This window comes from Nyctereutes procyonoides, unplaced genomic scaffold, assembly GCF_905146905.1.
Source record: "Nyctereutes procyonoides isolate TBG_1078 unplaced genomic scaffold, NYPRO_anot_genome, whole genome shotgun sequence".
NCBI lineage: Eukaryota > Metazoa > Chordata > Mammalia > Carnivora > Canidae > Nyctereutes > Nyctereutes procyonoides.
The window spans coordinates 7,356,790-7,379,228 of NW_026575051.1; the positions used below are offsets into that span (position 1 = coordinate 7,356,790).

The following is a 22,439-nucleotide window of genomic DNA, read 5'->3' on the forward strand; positions in this document are numbered from 1 at the left end:
CGCGCGCGCACACACACACACACACACACACACAGCCTCTCCCCTAGAGGCTCCAGAAGGAAACAAAGCATTAGTGACACCGTGATTTTAGCCTGGTGAGACCCTTTCAGTTCTGACTTCCAGAACTGAAAGACAATAAATCTGTGTTTTTAAACCACTAAGTTTGTGACAGTTTGTAATAGTAGCAGTAAGATACTAATCCAGCACCCAAGGCAGAAGCTGGAGAGTTATCCTCTATTTCTAGTCAATTACTCTCTAAGTATTATTATTATCATCATTATTTAAAGATTTTATTTATTTTTTCATGAGAGGCACAGAAAGAGAAGCAGAGACACAGGCAGAGGGAGAAGCAGGCTCCCATGCAGGGAGCCTGATGTGGGGAATCGATTCCAGGACTCCAGGATCATGCCCTGGGCCAAAGGCAGGCACTAAACCACTGAGCTACCCAGGCGTCCCACTCTCTAAGTATTACTGATTTATCATCTAAATAACTTTCAAATCCAATTCCTCTTCTTCATCTCTATTACCCCAACTTCATCCAATTTTGTCAGGTCATGATCATAATTTCCTACTGGCTTTTCTTTTTTAGTTTGGTGCCTTCACCCAACTTCATTCCTATCCATTGATTCTTGTTGCCTGCCACAGGAGTCCTCAAAAAAATAAGCATCCCTTCCTTGATCGTATTTCTTCAATAACTTCAGGACCAAGTTAAAATACCCTAGCGGAGCCTCTGAAGCCGTATCAGAACAGAGACTGGCTATATGGAGCATTCTAACATTGGTAGGGGCTAAACATTGCCAGAAAGAACCCGAAAGAGATGGAGGAAAACTATACTTAACAGAATTCTAAGTACCGAGCACTGCATGAGAACACTGGGATGTGGGAAGGGTGGGGAGAGTGAAAGCCCCCAGGGGTATTCTTGAGGGGCACAAGTAGATGTTGAATTGCCATCTAAGAAAAGCCTGCTCCTTAGCCACAGAGCACGAGTTCTGCAATCTGGGACCTAGTCACCAGAGGGCTCACTCAACTCTTCCTCTACAGCACTCAGCATCTCTAAAGTACTATTAAACAATACTTCTAGCAAGGGGACCAAGTAACTTGTCTGCCCAAGACTTGGGAGCTACGTTCTCTCAACCTCTGTGGCTCTGTCTGTGACACCCAGATTTTGCTCAAGCACCTCATCTATCAGTAAGGACAGATCCTAGGAGGTAGCGCTTAAGTTAGCCCTACCTGCCTGAGGTAGGTGTCCCGTCAATTCTTATACTGCCTGAGACATTCTCTACTGTTGCCTGCCTCTCACTGAGAGGGAAGGGCTGACTGCTTTTCATCTATGTCTTCTGCCCAGAATGTAGCCTCTTTGAGGGTGAGACTTTGTCTTATTCATCTCTGTGCCCCAGTATCTAATAAAGTCTTGACAAATAACTGGTATTCAAACATTTGTTAAATAAACAAGTAAGTATATGAATATTAGTTTAGGTGACTTTTTTACATTTTCCCACAGTATGAGTAACATTTGTTTTCAGTAACTGAGCATCACAGCTTACTTTTTTCCCAAAGGGGAAGATGGAAAAAAAAAAAGGAAAACCTTTTAAAAGTCATTTATCAACTTTCTACCATGGGAAAAGAAGGCAGCTGAACAATGTACCCTAGAATTCTTGCCTGCTATAATTGAAGAATGTTTTTTTCTATTATCATTTATGTCTTTGCTTATAGCCCATAAAGAGTCAGATTTAACTGCATTGAAATTTTAAGGGAAAAATATAAAGGATCTTGATGAAACAAAAGTGCTGGTATGAGATGAGCCTTCCAAGGGAAATAAATTACACAAAATCACTCTTTCTGACTCCAAGTACAGGGAGAAATATGTTTAGGGTTGCACAACTATCATGTAAATGTGTTATGGTCCAGATGCAGAAATTGGCCTAATTGTATAGAAGACTGTCCATTTACAAATTGGTCCAGACTTATCTACCCAAATGTATTCTGGTCCTTTTTCCTTCTCCAGCTCTACCACTCTCAACACCTCCTGCCCACCCCTAAAAGAGTAGGTATGAAAAGGAGGTAGGAGGAAGAGAGAGCGTATGTGTGTATGAGCGCAGTGGGTGAGCTAAAGTTTCCCAGCTGCTATATGAAATCCTCAGGAAAATCCCCAAATGGAGCCTGAAATTTCTCAGGTTCCTCTAGGATGATGATTTTCCTCTGTATGCCAGTATTTCTCATGATGTTTTTCATTACCATCCCTCCTGAGATTTTTTAGACTTTTTTTCCTAATTACTTTTGCTCCCAATGAAATTTTAGTAGCATAACTTATTTATGTACTGCCTATACGTATCTGTGCTTTATACATAAATAAGATCTTTTTGACCCCAAGAGCCAATTTTCACCTCTGTGGGCAATATCCTGCCCCCTAAATGAGAATGTGTGAACTAGAGGGTCTGAACATGGTACCACTATTCTTAAGCAAGGTGGGCCAAAGATCACTAAATTCATTCTTATAAAATAGCTATGTGTTTGCACTTGAGGACAATTAGTGAGATAAATTTCAGGCATGGAAATTGTCTTTATTTAGAAATACTGCTAGTTTAATCTTAGTATGCGTTTCATAATCTTCTTAGGTGGCAAATCCTATCTCTTCATACCTGGCTGAGTTCTATATGTGATAGAGCACCAATGTTCTTTGCTCTCCCTCCCACCATCCTGATGGCTCAAGGGGGATTCTGTTTATAGGATGTTAGGAGTAGATTTAACTTTTGCCTATAATTTCTATTCCCAAGAAGGTCTGTAGGAAAGGTTCAGGACATCCTTTCCACTTGCTGATCATTCTTTTAGAGGTTGGTTATGGGCAAAACTTCTCTTATCCATTCCTGTATCAGTTCTAGAGTCAGGGATTTCAAGTTCTTGAAAAATCCTACTTTCCAATCAACAATGTAGAAACAAAATGTATTTAATGGAATATATTTTTGGTCATAAAAAGGAATGAAGTACTTATTAGTACCTGTATCATGCTACAACATGGATGAACCTTGAAAACATTACATTAAGTAAAATAAGTCACAAAATACCACATATTTTATGATTTAGTTTATACAAACTATTCAGAGTAGGCAAACCTATAGAGACGGAAATATTAGTGATTGCCTGAGGCTGGGGGTAGGGGTTGGAATGGGAAAAGGGGAGCGTGATATCTACAGGGCATGGAATTCCTTTTGAGGGCAAAGAAAATGTAAAATTTAATTGTGATAGTTGCACAACTCTGTAAATATATTTAAAGCACTGAATAGTACACTTTAACTAATGAATTGAATGGTATATGAATTATATCTCAGTAAAGCTGCTAACCAAAAAGAGGTAGTGCTTATAATTTAGAAATTTTGGGACATATTGATGAGACTCTTTCATCAGTTCCTGTTTTCCTCATATGAAATGTCAAATTCATGGTAATTAAGAGAATCAGAATATGATCTACTCCAGAAAAAAAGTGCTCATTTTGGAAGACTCTAAAACGCTGGCTTAGAAGTATTAACAGAAAACATTTTTAACACTTTTTATTGTGCTCAAAACAATCTTCCTTCTCTACAAATTACATGTCCAACAGTGGAATATAAATAAATTGTACTAGCCCTGAAATAATCAAAACTGATTTATCCCAAGGTACTCATAAAGCTATAAATCCTGCAAAACATCTCACTTCCCTGACAAATAAGTAAAACTGAAAAAAATGAACCTTTTATGCTTTTAATTCTTCTATAAATAGATGACTAGAACTTTTTATAAGACTAATAGATTGTGCTATTAAATAAACACTACTCTGCATCATTATTATGGTGACAATATCTAAGAACTTAAGAGTGTCTATGAGGGTATTTTTCTTTAACCACTTTCTAAGAGCTACTGTACACATAAGGACCAGCAGGAAACAACATGAAGGCACCAAAACACTACATTGGGCAGAACTCTGCTCACTCACTACCTAAGAAACTCATTTGGCACCTGTGGGGCCACACCAGCCATGACCCAAACTTGTGCTTCAGTAAAATCCCTGGGTCATGGACACTTGTGATTGCTTCTGACTTGATCATCAAGATGTCAACAGTAGAATTTTATCAAAAAGATAAAATACTGCACAATCATTAAAATTGGTACCTGTGATGGCTACAATGCAAAATGTTTAAAAGATAATGTTAGATAAGAAACACACAAAAATTTTAAAAGACCTTATAACTGTTGAATATGGAAAAAAGTTAAAATGTTACATTGATATGCCTGGATGAAACTTTTAAGATTCTTATTTCCTTTACGATGACTTAAAGTATATTTACTAATAGAAGTGTTTTAGGGGTGTCTGGGTGGCTCAGTTGGTTAAGTGTCTGCCTTCAGCTCAGGTCATGACCCAGAGTCCCAGGATCAAGCCCCTCAAAGGGCTCCCTCCTCAGTGTGGAGTCTGCTTCTCCCTCCAACCCCAATTTCACTTGTGCTCTCTCGTGCTCATGCACTCTCTCTCAAATAAATAAATCTTTTAAAAAAATAAGTGTTTTAGAAGGCAAGACTGTTTAGATGGCAAGATTATTTTCTTCATTAGTTTTTAAACATGTTTTGGTTTTAAAATTTATTCTTATCTTTTAATAATTTCCTTCTCTGTGTATGTTTGTGTATATCTATCTATATCTATATCTATATCTAAATCTATATCTATATCTATATCTACCCTAGGCTGCCTTATAGATAGATGAGACAGCTCATCTCAAGGATGTTCTGCTTTCTGTATGTCAGCCTCCGGATAAAGTACATGGAGCAAAGGATTTAAGTGGTTCATGGTAACAGGGCCAGCTTTAACAATGCTGTACGTTTAATATCTGTATCCATGACCAGATAAATCCATGAGAAATAGATTACACCGAATTTTGAGATGACACCAAACAGAGCCATTAGGCAGACACAAGAAGTTCTGACTAAAGCTAACTTGTCAATGGAATAAATAATTAAGTTCATTATGACAAGTACAGAGTACATTAATAGAGCAAAAGAAAACAAAGGAGGAAGAAATGGAAATAGGGACAACAGATATTAAAATACAGAACGCTTGACCCCAAATATTCATGTTCACCTCCAGAAATAACAATCACTTGCTCTCAGTTTCCACAAAGGATCAGAATGCAGCATGAGGTGAGACTTAGAATAGCTAATTAAGAAACAATTCTTCGGGATCCCTGGGTGGCGCAGCGGTTTGGCGCCTGCCTTTGGCCCAGGGCGCGATCCTGGAGACCCGGGATCGAATCCCACGTCGGGCTACCGGTGCATGGAGCCTGCTTCTCCCTCTGCCTGTATCTCTGCCCCTCTCTCTCTCTCTCTCTCTCTCTCTCTCTCTCTCTCTCTCTCTCTCTCTCTGTGACTATCATAAATAAATAAAAAAAATTAAAAAAAAAGAAACAATTCTTCAATTGGTTAAATAAAAAACCAGTGCCATCAAATAAAACCTCCCTATCAAGTTAACTTTCTCAATCAGAGATTTTCCATGGGGATGATGTCACTCTGGAAGGTACTCTGGGAATCTGTGGGAGCACTTTCACCTTCCAGTAGAACCCTCTCCTTCCATTTATTCTTTGTGCGACAGCTAGAGCATAATATTGATTTATTCAAGGCTCCTTTTCATTATGATATAACCAACACATTGGAAAATGGATAAAGTACAAAGGTACAACTTAGCAAACAGTTGTAAAATAAACCCCTAGTCAGCACCTCAGAAACCTCAAATGTGTCCCTTCCTGATAAGTCCTAGTAGGTAGGTAGTAAAGCTAGTCTTGCCACCCTGTTCCTCTCCTTCATAGGTAACGTGCTTATTTTTGACCCTTTATAAAATGCCTTTATAAATTTTAGAATCAGTCTATTAAATTCCACTAAAAAAACCAAGTTGGGGTTACACTGATTTTTTTAAAATATTTGCTTTTGTGGGTAGGTTATATTTTCTAAAATTTTATTTCAGGATGGTAAAGGCCATTATATATCGTTTTTTGTAAAAAAGTGAATGTTGGGCCTCATAGAGATAAGAACCAATGTTCTAAATGAAATAAGGATGTGGCATTCTCCCGTACTGAACAGAGATTTAATATTCTAAGACTAGATCTTCTATGAAAAACAAAATTTAGGGATGCCTGGGTGGCTCAGTGGTTGAGCATCTGCCTTTGGCCCAGGGCATGATCCTGGAGTCCCGGGATCAAGTCCCACATCGGGCTCTCTGCATGGAGCCTGCTTCTCCCTCTACCTGTGTCTCTGCCTCCTTCTCTCTCTGTGTCTCTCATGAATAAATAAAATCTTTAAAAAAAAAAGAAAGAAAGAAAAACAAAATTTACTCAAGATGATAATTCAAAATATCCCCATTTGAAAACCCCATTTCTCAGATGTCATAACTTGCTCATTTAATTATTTTACCCAGGGTTTTCTGGGCATAAGTGTGCCTGATATCCTTTAAGAGTTTAAGTGATTTTATCAAAATCCATTAACTTCTTTATAAATTATCATAAGAAGATCAAAGGAAACCTACACAAATGCCAAACAGGTCATTATAAATAAACTCCTTATTTTTTATTTGGGTAATTAAAGTCAAAATGGTTAACAAAACTGGAAATCCATCAGGTCAAAGGATACAAGTAATGGGATTCTGTAGTTAAATCATATAATAATAATAATAATAATAATAATAATAATAATAAATAACAACAATGATAAATCAGATAACAAACTGGGTTCAAAGAAAGTTTTTAGAATTTCAAAAACTTCAACCAGATATGTTGGCCTATTCATCCAAGATAAATAAGTGACTATATTTTTAACTAGTTCATGACAGGGGCCATGACATGTTCAGCACTTTCACTTACTAGCTGAAAGACCCTGGACAAGTTAATTGACCTTTCAGAAGTTTGGGCTTCCTCATCTGCAAAATGGAAATAATACTGACATTCAATTTTTTGTATAAATTACTGGAGATGAGTATGCAAAGCATCTAGGAGCTAGGTACTTAAGAGGAACTAAGTAAGTGATGGCCATTAGTATTATTTTTATACTTTACTGATTGATTTGTGAGTGAGTGAATGAGTTTCAATGGGTTATGTCTCAGAGGCATTTGCATCTTAAGGCTTTTACTTCTAATTGTGGAATGAAAATCTTTTTCTCCTTTAAAGGAACTTCAGGCATCAGCAAGCAGATGGCATAGTACATTCAAAATTTATTCCACAAGGTCATACTGTCCATTCAGTTTATAAGGGAAAAATTCTGAAGCAGTTAAGAAATTCTCTGTGATACAGAAAAAAGGAACATTGCCCAACAATTGGCTCAATGACAATGCTCCAGTTCATTGTAAATTTTCTGTCAATTATGGACTGCAAATATTAGGTAAATTTCCCATCCTACTAGACTTGAATCTGAATGAGTTACAAAAGTTTCCAAAAGTTAATCTATCTTCAAAATATAGAGACATTTTCTACTGGAAATATGCAGAAGAACATAGTAGAAGACAGTATGATGTACAGAAAAGGCAATGAAATTGTGGCCAAGAGAACTGGGTTTTCATTTCAGTTCTAATACTTACATCATTAGTGTGACATTAGGCAGTAAATTTAATTTCTATAGGTTTCAATGTCTCATCTAAAAATGAGGATGACTTACCATCCTTCAAGCTCTAAGATTCTAACTGAAAGTTATATCCAAGACGGGGAATGGAAGAGAGAAGGAGTTCAGGTTGCCCCTTGAAATCACACTGTATTTAATGGCAAGCCAAGCCCAGAAGCTAATCTAATTATTGGTGTCTTTATAAAAAGGAGGATTAAGATGGACCTACAAAGAAGAGGAGGCTGTCTAGAGGTGCTCCAAGCCTGTTCCTAGGTGTTGCAAGAAATAATGAAGAATGTTTGATGTGATACAATGTGTACTCTAGGGCAGAATCATCCAGCCTCCAATACTCCCTTACATGTCAGAAATGAAGCTTCAATCCCTGGTCTCCCCAGATTCCTAGGTGAAGTCTCTCTCTAGACTCTGTACCTTAATATCCAGGCCAGCATGACCTCTCTGCCCTCTACAGAGCACCATGATGCTCCACTAACCCTCCTGGGACATCCCCCAAGAAACCACTATACCTCCATCCTTTTATGTGTAGTTAATGCTCAGCCCTAATTGCATATTAAAATTAACTGAGGTGCTTAAAAAAAATACAGATGGTGGACCTACCCCCAGACCAATTGAGTCACATTCTCAGTGAGGGGGGATCTAGGCATCGTGGTTTCATAAAAAACTCCCAAAATGATTCCAGTGTGCATCTGGAATTGAGAAAAGTCAACAGCAGGGGAGGAAGAGCAGACAGATACTGCACAAGTTAACCACAGAAAAGACACCTCCCTAGAAGGGAGAGGAGGGAATCCCAGCAGCTAGAAGGACTAGAGTTTTATTTTTCTAACCTGCATGTCAATGTATTTGTGTATGTGTTTAGGAGTTCACAAAATGGTTAGATTATATTGGTCTCAAGAAAATCTGTCAACAGTAAAAATAATTATAGGTAATGGAGAACTAACAAAAGGAAGAGAAAACAGCACAAAGATCTACTTCCATGTATAAAAGAAATGCTAATTGTATTCTCTTAGGTCAACCACTCTTGATTTGACTAATTACAATGCAGTACAATAACGATAAGGTTCGTCATTACGGGTTTTGCGTTAACTAGAGTAAGTTTTATTTGATTACAAGATTAAACTGTTCCCGTACACTTAACCTTCATAGTTTGTTACTCCAGAACAGTGTAATGTTTGAGGGAACATTGCTCCTGGGCACTAGGAAGCATTAATGTTCAGCATTTGCATAAGTGAAGGTACTTTTCTATATTTGCATAAAAAGAGGTAACCAGGTCCTTTCAAAGGTATGGGGAACAAAGAACAGCTACTCAAGGTTACAGGTTCTGGGAGGAGGGTTTGTTCATAGTAGTGGGAGTGAGGGTGAGGAAGAAAAGATAGGGCTCCAAAGATTGAGATACATCCCTAACATTTAAACATCAACAGGTGCATGCGATACAAAGGATTTATGAAATAGGTGTGGAGGAGCTTGAAGTGATGACTCCTCTGCAGGTGCTGGGCACTTGGAAGAAAAAGCTGCACAACATGGAGCAGCACCCTCATTGAACTGACCACTCCCCTCCTTATGCCCTAAAAGACCTTTGTACACTCCTCTAGGTTGAAAACTGCTCTATTAATGCATTCTTTTAGCATACTATACAGCCTTTGAAGGCACGGACCATGAACTCATTGCTCTTTGTTTTCCTGCATATTCCCAACACCAAGAACAGTATTTGATACAAAGCTCTCAATAAACACCAATAAATGAACTAATTGAATGGCTCTTGGATGACTGTTAAGTAACACAGCTTATCCAGTCATTGAGATGATTTATTCATTTGGCCATGTCATCTACTGCATTAGTTCTCTCCAAGCACCCCTTATATTTTCATCTAGCTTTCTGAAGACCTGGTTAAGACAGAGCCAAGAACAGAATCCTGTGATACCCTGCTACGGGTGGCTGATTTTAGAACCAACTTTCTATATAATTTCACCATTTTGTCAAGTGCTTTGCACATATAGATACTTAAATGTTAACTCATCCTTGTTTTTATTTCATTATTTTTATTTTTTTAAAGATTTTATTTATTTATTCATGAGAGACACAGACAGAGAGAGGCAGAGACACGGGCAGAGGGAGAAGCAGGCTCCCTTGCAAGGAGCCCAATGTGGGACTTCATCCCTGAACTGGGATCACGCCCTGAGCCAAAGGCAGATGCTCAACTGCTGAGCCACCAGCCGACCCAATCCTTGTTTTTTAAAATGTTATGAGAAACTACATCAAACACTTTGCTAAAATCAAGATATTCTGTTTCTATAGCATTGCCCCGATTTTCCAACAAAACTCTAAAGGAACATCCATTTATTTGGGAATGACTGACTTGTTTTTAGACAACTCAAACTGGTTACTAGAACTATGCATTTTCCCTTAAATGCTTATAAATCAAGCTAATCATTAGTTCTAGAACTCTGCCAGGGATAAAAAAAATCAGGCCTATTGTTATTTGTATATAAAATCTCTCTTTTTTGGGGGAAAAAAATGACCTGTAGTACTTTAGTCTTCTGTTTAAAAATCATGGTGAATGAAAAATCCAAAATTGGATCTGAAAGTTCTTGGGAGTCCCCTTGGGATGTAAGTTAGCATAGTCGAAAGAGTAGAACAATCCAAAGCAGCAAATACTTCTTTACTCTTCCTTTGACTCTCTTACCCACACTGGGCTTCAAATTCTTCTCAACCATGTTTGTTTTACCCTTTCCTTTTTGAAGACCCTTTCTTCCTACTGAAGAAAATGTAAGTAAGTTAGGAGTTTAATAATTGTTTTTTCAAGGGTAATACATGTTATTAAATCACCTTTGTTAGTTGAGGACTATCCCTTCCTTATTATTTCCTTATTCTAGCTTTGAATTTTTTAAGTCAATTTTTGTTGCCTATAGCATTTGCCCAGATCCTCAATTCATTGTGAATACTTCAAAGTTTCCTCCTCCTTTCTTAGTAACTACTTCATTTTATACTTCATTCTGAAAAGCATGTAATGAAAGGAAAATTACCACCATTCCATCCTCAAATCCACCGTCTTACCTGTGGCTGTGTCCATTTTCTATCTTGCCTCCATTTATAATGGAAGAAGTATCTCTGTTCCCCTTCAATATCTCTTTCAGATCATATCCTTTCTTGAATACTGAAGGACTTTGTTCCTAACAATTATTCCCTTTCCTTCTTTTCTCAAAAAACTCTCTTTCTCTGCTGAAACATTTCAGGTAATATACAAACACCAGACATCTTCCAAACTCTATCCTTTTCAAGTTACTGCCCCATTTGTGACATCCCCATTCTCTCCAGCCACTCCAATAGGGATTTCATTCCCACCACTCCACTGAAACGGCTAGTCAAGGTTGCCATCAATTTACCCTTTGACAAATCCAATGATCAGGTCTATCCTCCTTTTTACTCTTACTTTGTTTTCAGCATCATTTGATGTATTTAACCTTTGTCTTTTAACTCTTCCTATGCTTTGCTTCCATGGTGTCATCCATACCATTTGGGTTTCTCTCATGTCCCCTGACAGCATCTTCTCAGTTGACTCTGCATCCTCTCCTGATCTCTAAATGTTGGTGGCTCTCCATCCCTCAGTCCTCACCCCTTCCCCTTCGCTCCTCTCCCCACAAGCAATGTCATCTAGTCCCATGGTTTTATTTTTTTTATTTTTTATTTTTTTATTTAGTCCCATGGTTTTAAATATCTACTTGTATACCGATAACTATCAAAGTTCATCTCCAGTCCTTACTTCTGTCCTGAGCTGCAGACTTACATATCCTGTTGCCTATTCAACATCTCACTTGAATATATACCATTTTTATCATAATAATATTAACAACAGTAGCAGCAGCAACAGTTAACATTTACTGAGAATTTAAGGAGTGTCCAATGGTGTCTTTTAAGTGCTTCAGGGGTATTAATTCATTTAATTTTCACAACAGCCATAGAGCATAGGTACTATTACCAACCCCTTTTTTAAAACATGAGGACATTAGAACAATTTGATCAACATCCACAGCCATCAATATCCATATATTATATATATCTAGATGTAGATATATATAATATGTTTATTTACATCTATAGATACAGATAAATATCTATGTCTACATAGACATACAAATACAGATACAGATAAGGACATTAGAGAGATTATCTGTATCTATTCATGTAAAAAGTTTTAGAGAATAGGAAATATGCTGTTATATAAGGATATGGAGAAATTACTGTATCTATCCACGCAAAAACCTCAAGACAACAGAAAATATACTGTTGCTTCTACCGTATCCCCAAAGTTCTAGGAACATATACAATGCTTAATACAGGTTTGACTTGTTTTACCACAGCTAAGGAGCTATGTTCCTTTGGTTCACTGTTAGCCCAGAGAAACACTACTACTTCATGTCCTGTTTTCCTCTCATCCCTTCATAAGCATGAGACACAGAAAGCTATTAAATTTGACCTTCGAGAAACAATAATTAAAAATTTTCTAAAAAGAAATCTAGAATATACTAAAAAAAATCCAACCTTTAAAATAGAAGTACCCCATAGATCTCTCTTTCTAATAATACATTGAGGCACGGGAATATTCTGGTATAACCACAGATCTAAGGGAATGTTCAATATTAACACTGAATATAAAGTTAACAATTTGGAGCAAAATCACTAAATGTCATAAATCTCCTCTAAGTATCTTGAACCTGAAAATTTTTAAAAAATCTCTGTCTTGTACTAATAAGCAACTAAATAGGAAGTATCATTTCATTAAAGGTAAAAAATAAGGGTAAGTTACAGATTCCTGCCCACAACTAATAGAAGCAGTAGAGTGAGGAACATCCAAAAAGACACATTCCAATTTCTCATCTTAAATCCAAATCTCCCACTCACTCCCACCCCCATATTTCATTGTCTAACACTGAAGGAAAGGCTATAGAATCTCCTATAAATGAAACTAATGAAGCAACAGCCACCCAAATTCTAATCTGGATAGATATATGTTAACATCAATATTCTTAATCATTGAAGTTTTTGTTTAAAAAAAGGGGGAACAAGACAGGTTTGGATAAACCTCATGCCTTAGCTCTGTGCTTTTCTCTCAGCAAGAATGATAATCTCTCTCTGCTGGAGTCAGCTCTTGGTATTATTCAAGTCACACAAGGAACCCCTTGCAGCATCTGTAAACAGGAAGTGCTATAAATTACAAGTCTACGATGGGGGTAGTTGTAGTCACAGGAATATGTATGTACGCCCCACTCTCTGAGTGACCAGCTTTTCCCTCTGGCTTCCCGTGATACGTAAAGCAAGCCAGTTTCCCCTATCCTCCTAGAGATGCAGAAACAAACATAGTATCAAAAAGAAAAGCTGAATTGAGGATAATGTATGCTACCCTAATATATTAGTTAACACAAGTTACAGTAAATCCAAGGCTTATGGAGTGTGAATACATAAATGCAGAGTCAACCATGATGAGTATGTTTTAAAACTGAAAGGTCAAGGTGACACAAAGATGGAGGGAGAACAGGGACATTAATGATAAACCCATCCTTGGATGTGTCCTACTCCCCTAGGGTAAACATGGAAGGGTGACAACAACTAGTAACTCCTTACAAGGGGGAAGAAGGTCCTAGTCAGTATCTTAGCCTCTAACCCCATAGCTGCGAGGTTTACCAGCTTAGCTTGCAACAGCTGGAGGACAAAGGGATAGAGGAAGATGCAAATAACTCATTTAGATTCATGCTCTTTTCCCATTATTAGTAATTTTTATTTCTAGTCACTGAAAAGAAGATGTGTGAAAATGATAGATGTCTTTTTCTGGGATTCTTGTTATTTCTTTGAAAAAGAATGGCATCCTGAGAGGAACTATGAGAGCAGTAATACCCTTTCCACGTGTTTTCTGATGCAGTCATCTTTAATCTTACATCCAAGACATATCTGTCTTACTTTGCAATGCTTGTAAAACACAGATTCGAGGCTTTTCTCAGAACACAGAACTCAGGCACACAGAGAAGGTGGTTTCATTAATAACAATTAAGGGGGAAAGATCATACTGAAATGTGCAAGATTAATTTAGAATACAATTTTAAAGCATGGGACAATGTCCAGATGGATATCTCTGTATTTAAGATTGGAAAACCCAGCAATCAATCTCTTCTCTGGGAAGAGGATAGGAAGAGAAAAGGGACAAGGGAGCAGAAAAGGCAATGGGAAGCTCACCTGTGCTGAAGGGTGACATTTCAGACCCAGTCTTAGATTTCAAGAAACTTTTTCAAGGTCACACAGCTGGATAAGTGGCAGAGCTGGAATTCTAATCAAAGCAAAATCCATCCGCTCCAAAGCCCAGTGATCTCTGGGGACAGAGCAGGAGGACACTTTCACCTACGTGGACAGCACTGACTTTGAAGTTCTGAAATATCTGTAGAAAAGATATGGCTTTGGGAGTGGTACTACTGTCTTACTACTCTATGGCAATATGATACATAAAAAATCACTTTCACATACTCTGGACTCTCAATATAAGCTTGGGTAGCTGACAAACAGTTCAAGTGGAGGGATGATGATCACTATGCCAGGTACAAACTAGAAGCTAACAGCCTTTCAGAACTGAGATGGCAAGTAGATAACTCCAATTCTTTTGGCATTATGGGAGTGATGAACAGGGTATAAGCTCAAAGGGAGTAAGCAAAAAGAATTACTCAAACATCTCCCAGGTACTACCAATAAGGCAATGTTTTAGAATAAAAACAACAGGGATCCCTGGGTGGCGCAGCGGTTTGGCGCCTGCCTTTGGCCCAGGGCGTGATCCTGGAGACCCGGGATCGAATCCCATATCGGACTCCCGGTGCATGGAGCCTGCTTCTCCCTCTGCCTATGTCTCTGCCTCTCTCTCTCTCTCTCTCTCTGTGACTATCATAAAATAAAATAAAATTTAAAAAATAAAATAAAAACAACAGGCAATAAACTTTTGGTCATTCAGGCCTCAATTAAGTGGACAGATTTCTCTGAAAACTACCAAGGAAGAGCAAGAGTTCATTCTTTCAACCTTTAAATTACATTTACTGAGCATCTACTATGTGTCATGTACAGCTCCAGATCCTGGGAGATCTAGGAGGGATTTTTCTGAGGGAAGACATAAATGGTAAACAAGATGAAATAAATCAGTAAAATACATATGGTATATGGTGATCCCATGCTATGAAGAAAAATAAAACAGTGAAGGATGGTAGGCATTTGGCAATTTTCAAAACAGGGTAGCTGGGAAAGGCCTTACTGAGAAAATGACATTCAACTGAAGACCTGAAGGAGATTAAGGCAATGAGTCACACTGGTATCTGGAGGAAAAAGCTTCCAGGAGAGGAAACCACAAATTCAAAGATCCTGAGGCAAGAGTATGCCTTGTATGTTGAAGTGGCATACAAGGAGGTTATTGTGGCTGGAGTGGAGGAAACAAGGCAAAAGTCGTAAGAAAGAAAGTTTATGAGGTAATAATGTGGCACCAGTTAATGTGGGGCTTTGTAGGCTACTGTAAGCAGTGTGACTTTTAATTAGGTGGGATGGGAAATCACTGCAGGTGAAAAGACAAGGCTAGGAATATTATGAACAGTGACTTTAAAAGCTGCTGGGCTGAGAAGACACCAGGTGGCAAGGGTCCAAGCAGAAGACAGAGGGTAGGTGTTGAATAGGGGTGGGGGCAGTTGAGACAGTGAAAAAAGATCATGTTCTAGAAATATCCTGAAGATGGAACTAATGAGACTCATCGATAGATTGGAGGGTGCCCAGGTTTTTGGCCTGAGCCAACCGATGGAGTTGCTATTTGCCACAATATAGAAGACTGCAGGAGGAGGGGGGATATCAGGGGCTCGTTCAGAAGCATACCTCTGCTTATGTTATATTTCAGATGTATATTGGCTATCCAAGTAAAGGTGACATGTAAGCAGCTGAATTTGTGACCCTGGAGCTCAAGGGAGAAGTCTGGCTGGAGAGAGAAATTTGGGAGTTTTGAACCTAGAAATGATTTAAAGCCCTGGAGCCCAGATGAGATCACCAAGAGTATGAGCATGAGTATAAAGAGAGAAGGAAGGAGGGCCATGGCCAGAGTCCAAGGCACTTCAGTTAGAGGTCAGGGAGAAAAGGAGGCACTGGTGACATGCAAAATAGGAGTGGCCAGTGAGGTAGAAGGAAAACCAGGGAGGATGGTGTCCTGGAGTCAAGTAGATAAAGCATTTCAAGGAGCAGGGTGGGATCCACCGAATCAAATGCTGCTGGGAGGTAAAAGAGGACCAGGTCCTAACAGACCAGGGGGCTTAGCACTGTGTAAATAACTGGTGACCGTGATTAGGGCAGGTTGAAGGTATATAGAGCATCTCCAGGCCTCTTTTACTACCTGTGAAATGAGGGTCAGACTAGATCATTTGTAAGCCCTCTGCAACCTTACAATCATATGACTTCTAGAAATTTTAAGGACCTGAAGATGTTTCACTTGATGTATCTTCACTTTTCTGATTTAGCATTGGCTCAATCTAGAATTTTTTTGATGCTGAAGTCTAAGTGAGTGAAATAACTGACACTTTTATTTTTCCTATAAGTATAGAAAAACTGTAACTCATTTTATCATATGATTCCCAGAAACACCCTGTGGAGAAGGAGAGAAGTAGGGTGACCACCTATAAAGGCAATAATAGGAGTTATAACTTTGAGGGTAAAACCTCACTGTTCTACAGAATTGGGAGCTAACACACTGAGGTAAAAGAGAAAACTCCTGGGAAGCAAGGGACACTGGTGATCTGGTCTCAGCCCAAAGTATGTGGTGCCACTCACAGCTCAAAAGGGGCCAGTTTTGAGGCTGCTCTTCATTTCTCTTAGGTGCTAGTGGTTCCTTTGGATATACTGAGCCCTTCTCCATTTCTTTACTAAGTCCCACAACCTTTTAGAGGGAAAGCAGGTTGGCTGCAGGAGGTTTCTGAATACAGAATCCTGTATCAGATGCTACAGAGTGTCACAGAGAGGAAAAATATATCACTTCCAACCTGTGGGGTATAGGGAATGCAACCATAGCTAACATTTATTGAGCTTTTACTATGTCACAGATTTTATTCTAAGTGCTTTAAATATGGTACCTCATTATTCCTGACAACAACCTATGAAGTAGATGTTACCAACTGTCCCATTTTACATGTGGTACAAATGAAATCCTACAGCCCTACTGCCCAGAGTCACACGGCTAGAATGCACAAAGCCAGGCGATAATCCAGGCATTCTGGTTCCAGAGTCACTTGCTTAAGCATGAAGCTTTCTCCCCAGAATTCCTCAGTGAGAGCAAAAGTTCCTATCCAAAAGGCCCAAAATAGAATGGCGCCCCTAAACCAGAATGTATCGTAATAGAAATAACAAAATCAACAGCTGGTGTTGGGGAGTAGGCTTTTGTTAGATTCGCCTATTATTTTATGGGGACAAGAGTTAGTGGGCAATAACCTTAAAGTCATATAATAACAGAACCTTGCTGTAGCTATGTATATATAAAAAAAGTACTGAATATCCACAGAGTAAGAACATACCCATCCTAATAATGAAGCCACCAGAAACTTCATCCTATCTGCTCTGGTCAGCAACAGATGTCCTTTTCCTATGAAGAAGGAAATTTGGAGACAGTAACGCAGAATAGGCTCCCTAGCGATACTGAATAAAGCAGTAGCAAGACTTTTTTAAAAAAAACAACATTGTAAAGAGCTCAAGCTGGACAGAATCATCTTGATTTCTGCTTTTGTATCAGCAAATATTTAGCCCGCAAATGGACTGTGGTGATATGACCTTGTGACACAAAGGGCCACGTGAACAATTTCCCAAACAAGACTGGATAATACATCTACACAGACTTAATCAAAGAAAAAATAGATTTAGACCTTGGTGAAAGTTACTAACAAAGATTCAAACCTGATACTAACAGAGAAAAGTCCTTTATGAATGGAAAAGAAAACACATTTAGACCAGTCTAGACTGGCCTGAGTCCGTGTGAAGGGAGGTAAATGTGACCCTGGCTAATCTTCCCATGCCTCAACACCTAGCGATGTGTCACAGCCTAGTTGTCTACTTCTGTTTCTGGCATGTGTTTTCACGTTCATTTCATGCTGCATACCCCAATACCCCATCCCCGTCTCACTCTCTGCCTATCTTGGCATTTCTACTCCTGTTTCCCACTATAAGGGTACATGGTACTACCTCCTCCTGTCTTCCCTTCCAAAAGACTTCTCCGCCATCCTCTCATTCATTGTAGGGAACAGAAGGCACTCAGCTTTCAAGTTGGAAATCAGGAAATTGGCTTTAATCTCTTTTTCTCTGTCTTCTCCCCTCTCCCTTCCCTCCTTCTCTTTTTCTCTCTCCTCCCCTTCTCACTCTCTCCCTGTCTTTCTTCTCCCACACCACCCCCCTTCCTTCCAGTTAATCAACCCAGCTGAAGACACAGCACACTCAGTCAATGTAAATCACCACAAGGGATTGACCATAGAAAAGCAGCCTCTTTGAACAGATCCTGTATTTTGTGCATGTTGCATAGGTAATCAAAATTAAACAACCATAGACATATCTCACAGATACTGTAAATTCAGTTCCAGACTACTGCAATAAAGTAAATATTGCAATAAGGCAAATCAAATGAATTTTTTGGTTTCTTAGTGCATATAAAAGATATGTTTATCCCATACTATACTGCAATAATAGCACTGTGTCTAAGTAACACTTGTATATACCTTAATTAAAAACTACATTATTGCTAAAATATGTTAACCATCATCTGGGATTTCAGCAAATTGTAATCTTTTTGCTGGGGGAGGGTCTTGCCTTCAAGTTGATGGCTGTTGACTGATCAGGGTAGTGGTGACTGAAAGTTGGGGGTGGTTGTGGCAGTTTCTTAAACCACAATGGGGGTGCCTGATGGCTCAGATGGCTAGGCGTCTGACTTGATCTCAGCTCAGGTCATGATCTTGGGGCCATGAGATTGAGCCCTGCATTGGGCATGGACCCTGTTTAAGATTCTATCCCTCTCCCTCTGCTCTCTCATACTCCCTGCTTATGTGCACCTTCACTTTAAAAAAAAAAAAAAAGAAAGAAAATAGAAAAAAAAGAAAAACAATGATTAAGTTTGCCATATTGATTGACTTCCTTTCATGAACAATTTTTCTGTGTAGCATATGATGCAATTTGATAGCATTTTACCCACAGAAGCTCTTTCAAAAGTGGAGTCAATCCTTTCAAATTTTGCTGCTGCTTTATCAACTCTGTTTAGGGAATATTCTAAATCCTTTGGTGTCATTTCAACAATCTTCACCAGGGGTAGAATCTGTCTTAAGAAACCACTTTCTTTGCTTGTTAGTAATAAGTAGCTCTTCATCCACTCAAGTTTGATCATAAGATTGTGGCCACGCGGTCCCATCTTCAGGCTCCACATATGATTCTAGTTCTCTTCCTCTTTCTACTCCACCTGCGATTACTTCCTCCACTCAAGTCTTGAACCCCTCAAAGTCCTACATGATGGGTGGAATCAACTTCTTTCAAATTCCTGTCAGTACTGTTGATATTCTGACCTTTCACTATTCATCAAAAATGTTTTTAATGGCATCTAAAATGGTGAATACTTTTCTGAAGGCTTTCAATTTACTTTGTCCAGATCCATCAAAGGAACTGCTATCAATGGCAGCAATAGCCTTAAGAAATGTATTTCTTAAATACAATGTGAAAGCTGAAATGACTCCTTGACCCATGAAATGGATGCAGAATGGATGTTGTGTGAATAGGCATGAAAACAACATTAATCTTGTTGTTCATCTCCATCATAGATCTCGGGTGACCATGTGCATTGTCAAAGAGTAGCAATATTTTGAAAGGTATATATTTTTTTTCTGAGCAGATCTCAACAGTGGATTTAAAATATTCAGTAAACTATGTTGTAAATAGATATGCTGTCATCCAGACTTTGTTGTTCCATTTATAGAGCACAGGCAGAGTAGAGTTAGCATAATTCTTAAGGTTTTCCAGAATGGTAAATGAGCACTGGCTTTAACTTAAAGTCAGCAGTTGCAGTAGCTCTTAATGAGAGAGTCAGATTGTACTTTGAAGCTTTGAAGCCAGGCACTGACTTCTCTTCTCTAGATTAGAGAGTGCCAGATGGCATCTTCTTCCAATAGAAGGTTGTTTTGTCTATACTGAAAATCTGTTGTTTAGTGTATCCACTATCATGGATTATCTTAGCTAGATCTTCTGGATAACTTGCTACAGCTTCTCCACCAACACTTGTTGCTCCCCCTCACATTTTTGTGTTACAGAGAAAGCTTCTTTCCTTAAACCTCATGAACCAACTTCTGCTAGCTTTAGACTCTTCTCCTGCAGCTTCCTGACTTCTCACAGCCTTCAAAGAATTAAAAAGAGGACCTTGCTCTGGATCAGGCTTTGGCTTAAGAAAATAATAGAGATAGCTAGCTTGATCTTCTAACTAGACTGCCAAAATCTTCTCCATGTTGACACAAAGCCTGTTTCACCTTCTTGTTATTCGTGTGTTCACTGGAGTAGAACTCTTAATTTCTTTCAAAAGCTTTACTTTTGCATTCACAACTTGGCTAATGGTTTTGGCACAAGAGGCCTACCTTTTGGCCTGCCTTGGCTTTTGATAGGTCTTCCTCACTAAGCTTAAGCATTTCCAGCTTTTGATTTAGAACAAGAGAAGTGTGACTTGACTTTTCCTTTCACTTGAACGCTTAGAGGCCACTAATAGGTAATTAACAGGCTTAATTTCAAAATTGTGTCTCAGGGAATAGGTAGGCCCAAAGTCAGGGAGAGGCAAGAGAATGGCTAGTTGGTAGAGCACTCAGAACACAGACAAAATTTATTAAGTTCGCCATCCTATGTGGGTGCGGTTCCTGGCATCCCCAAAACTATTACAATAGTAACATCAAAGATCACGGATTACATATCACCACAACAAATATAATAATGATGAAGATATTTGAAATATTATGAGAATTACCAAAATGTGTCACAGAGACATGAAGTGAGGAAATGCTGTTGGAAAAAAAATGGTAGACTTACTCCACACAGGGTTGATGCAAGCCTTCAGTATGTAAAAAACACAATCATCTCCGAAGTGCAATAAAGCAAAGCATAATACAACAAGGTACTCCTATACTTTCATAAGATTTGTTTAGTATCTCTCTCAACCAGCAATGAGGTGGACTCTGTTCATAGAACACTCTTGTTCACCACTGATACCTGCCATTTATTGAATGCTAACTCTATGCCAGGCACTAAGAGCAGTTTTATATTTATGATTTCATTTAATCTTGTACTATATGAGACAGGATCTAGTATTACCATATTTAATGGATAAGGAAACTGAGGCTTAGATAAGTAGTTTACCCAAGTTCATACAGGTGAATCTGAACCCAGGTCTGTTTGATGTCAAAGCAAATGCTCACTACACTACAATAAATAGGTAGGCAGTGTGGAATCAATTTCTTAACACATACTGCAAAGTCCTAAGTCAAATCGCGCATACAAATCTAGACAAATTAAGGAGAGCAGGCAAAATTCCTATGCACTTGGCTAATTAGAAAGCATAAAATTATCCTTAAAAAATCCTTGTTTTTTTTTAATCAACAACAATAACTCTTCCCCTGTAATTCATATTTTTCTTCTTTATTAGTGGCAATTTTACAACTCATCAAAAGAGCTGTCATTGCTTGGATTTTTGTTAAGAGTACTAAACTGCAGTTACTTTTTTTGAGTAAATAAAAATATATCAAGCTCTATAAAAGCTCACTAGTACTGAGAGAGACAAAATGCTGCAGTAGAGTGGAGATTCAGAAAAATTATGCTGCTTTGTTAACACTCATGATGTATGAATGACCCATCAATTAGAGATAGAGAATTTGGGTCAGTATATATAGCAATTTGTTACAATTCAGCCGTCAATTTTGGGATCAGAAAGACAGGAAGAGACTCAAGGGACTTTTCAATCACCTGGTATAACAAGCAACAGACAAAAGATGTTGCAAATAATTCAGCAAAGTCAAAAAGAGCCTAAAATGATAGTAATATTTGGAAACTGTGATTGAGTTCATGCAAAGCCCACTGGCACCCTTATTCTAGAAGAAAAATATCAGCAGGAGAAGAAATAAAAGCTCTAACAGTCATCAACCAATTTAGCATGCTGTTAAAGGGCATGAAAGTGGAAAAATTCAAGGATGCTAGAATACAAACTCTGTCCAGTCATACTGAACTGACACAAGAGAGCTAATTAATAGACATCTTGTCTTAATAATTTATATTACAAAACAGGAAAAATTATTATAGGGCTTCCTCAGGAAAAGGAAAGAACATTGTATCTCTCCAGCCCCTCTTCCACCCCCAACTACCCAACTAGCGTCATCATTAGAAGGCTATACAATACAGTTTACCAGGTTAGAAAAATATTCCATCTTGAAACAACTGATATTTAAGCTTTTTTGAGGGAAAATTCAAAGATGTTGCTGGGATACAAAAACAGAGTTAAAACTACAGCCATAGGAGAATAAGGTCTGTGGGAAGATACATGAACATTCTTTGTCCTGGTTCAACAGCTTTAAAACAGACCTAGAGGGATCCCTGGGTGGCACAGCGGTTTGGCGCCTGCCTTTGGCCCAGGGCACAATCCTGGAGACCCGGGATTGAATCCCACATCGGGCTCCCGGTGCATGGAGCCTGCTTCTCCCTCTGCCTGTGTCTCTGCCTCTCTCTCTCTCTCTCTGTGACTATCATAAATAAATAAAAATTTAAAAAAATTATTAAAA

General features: G+C 38.5%; 1 protein-coding gene across 2 annotated transcripts in view; it reads right to left on the reverse strand.

Annotated features, from left to right (window-relative positions):
- Positions 1-22,439, reverse strand: part of BTBD9 (BTB domain containing 9) — a 410,407-nt gene that overhangs the window by 212,590 nt on the left and 175,378 nt on the right. The gene's annotated exons all lie outside the window — the stretch shown is intronic.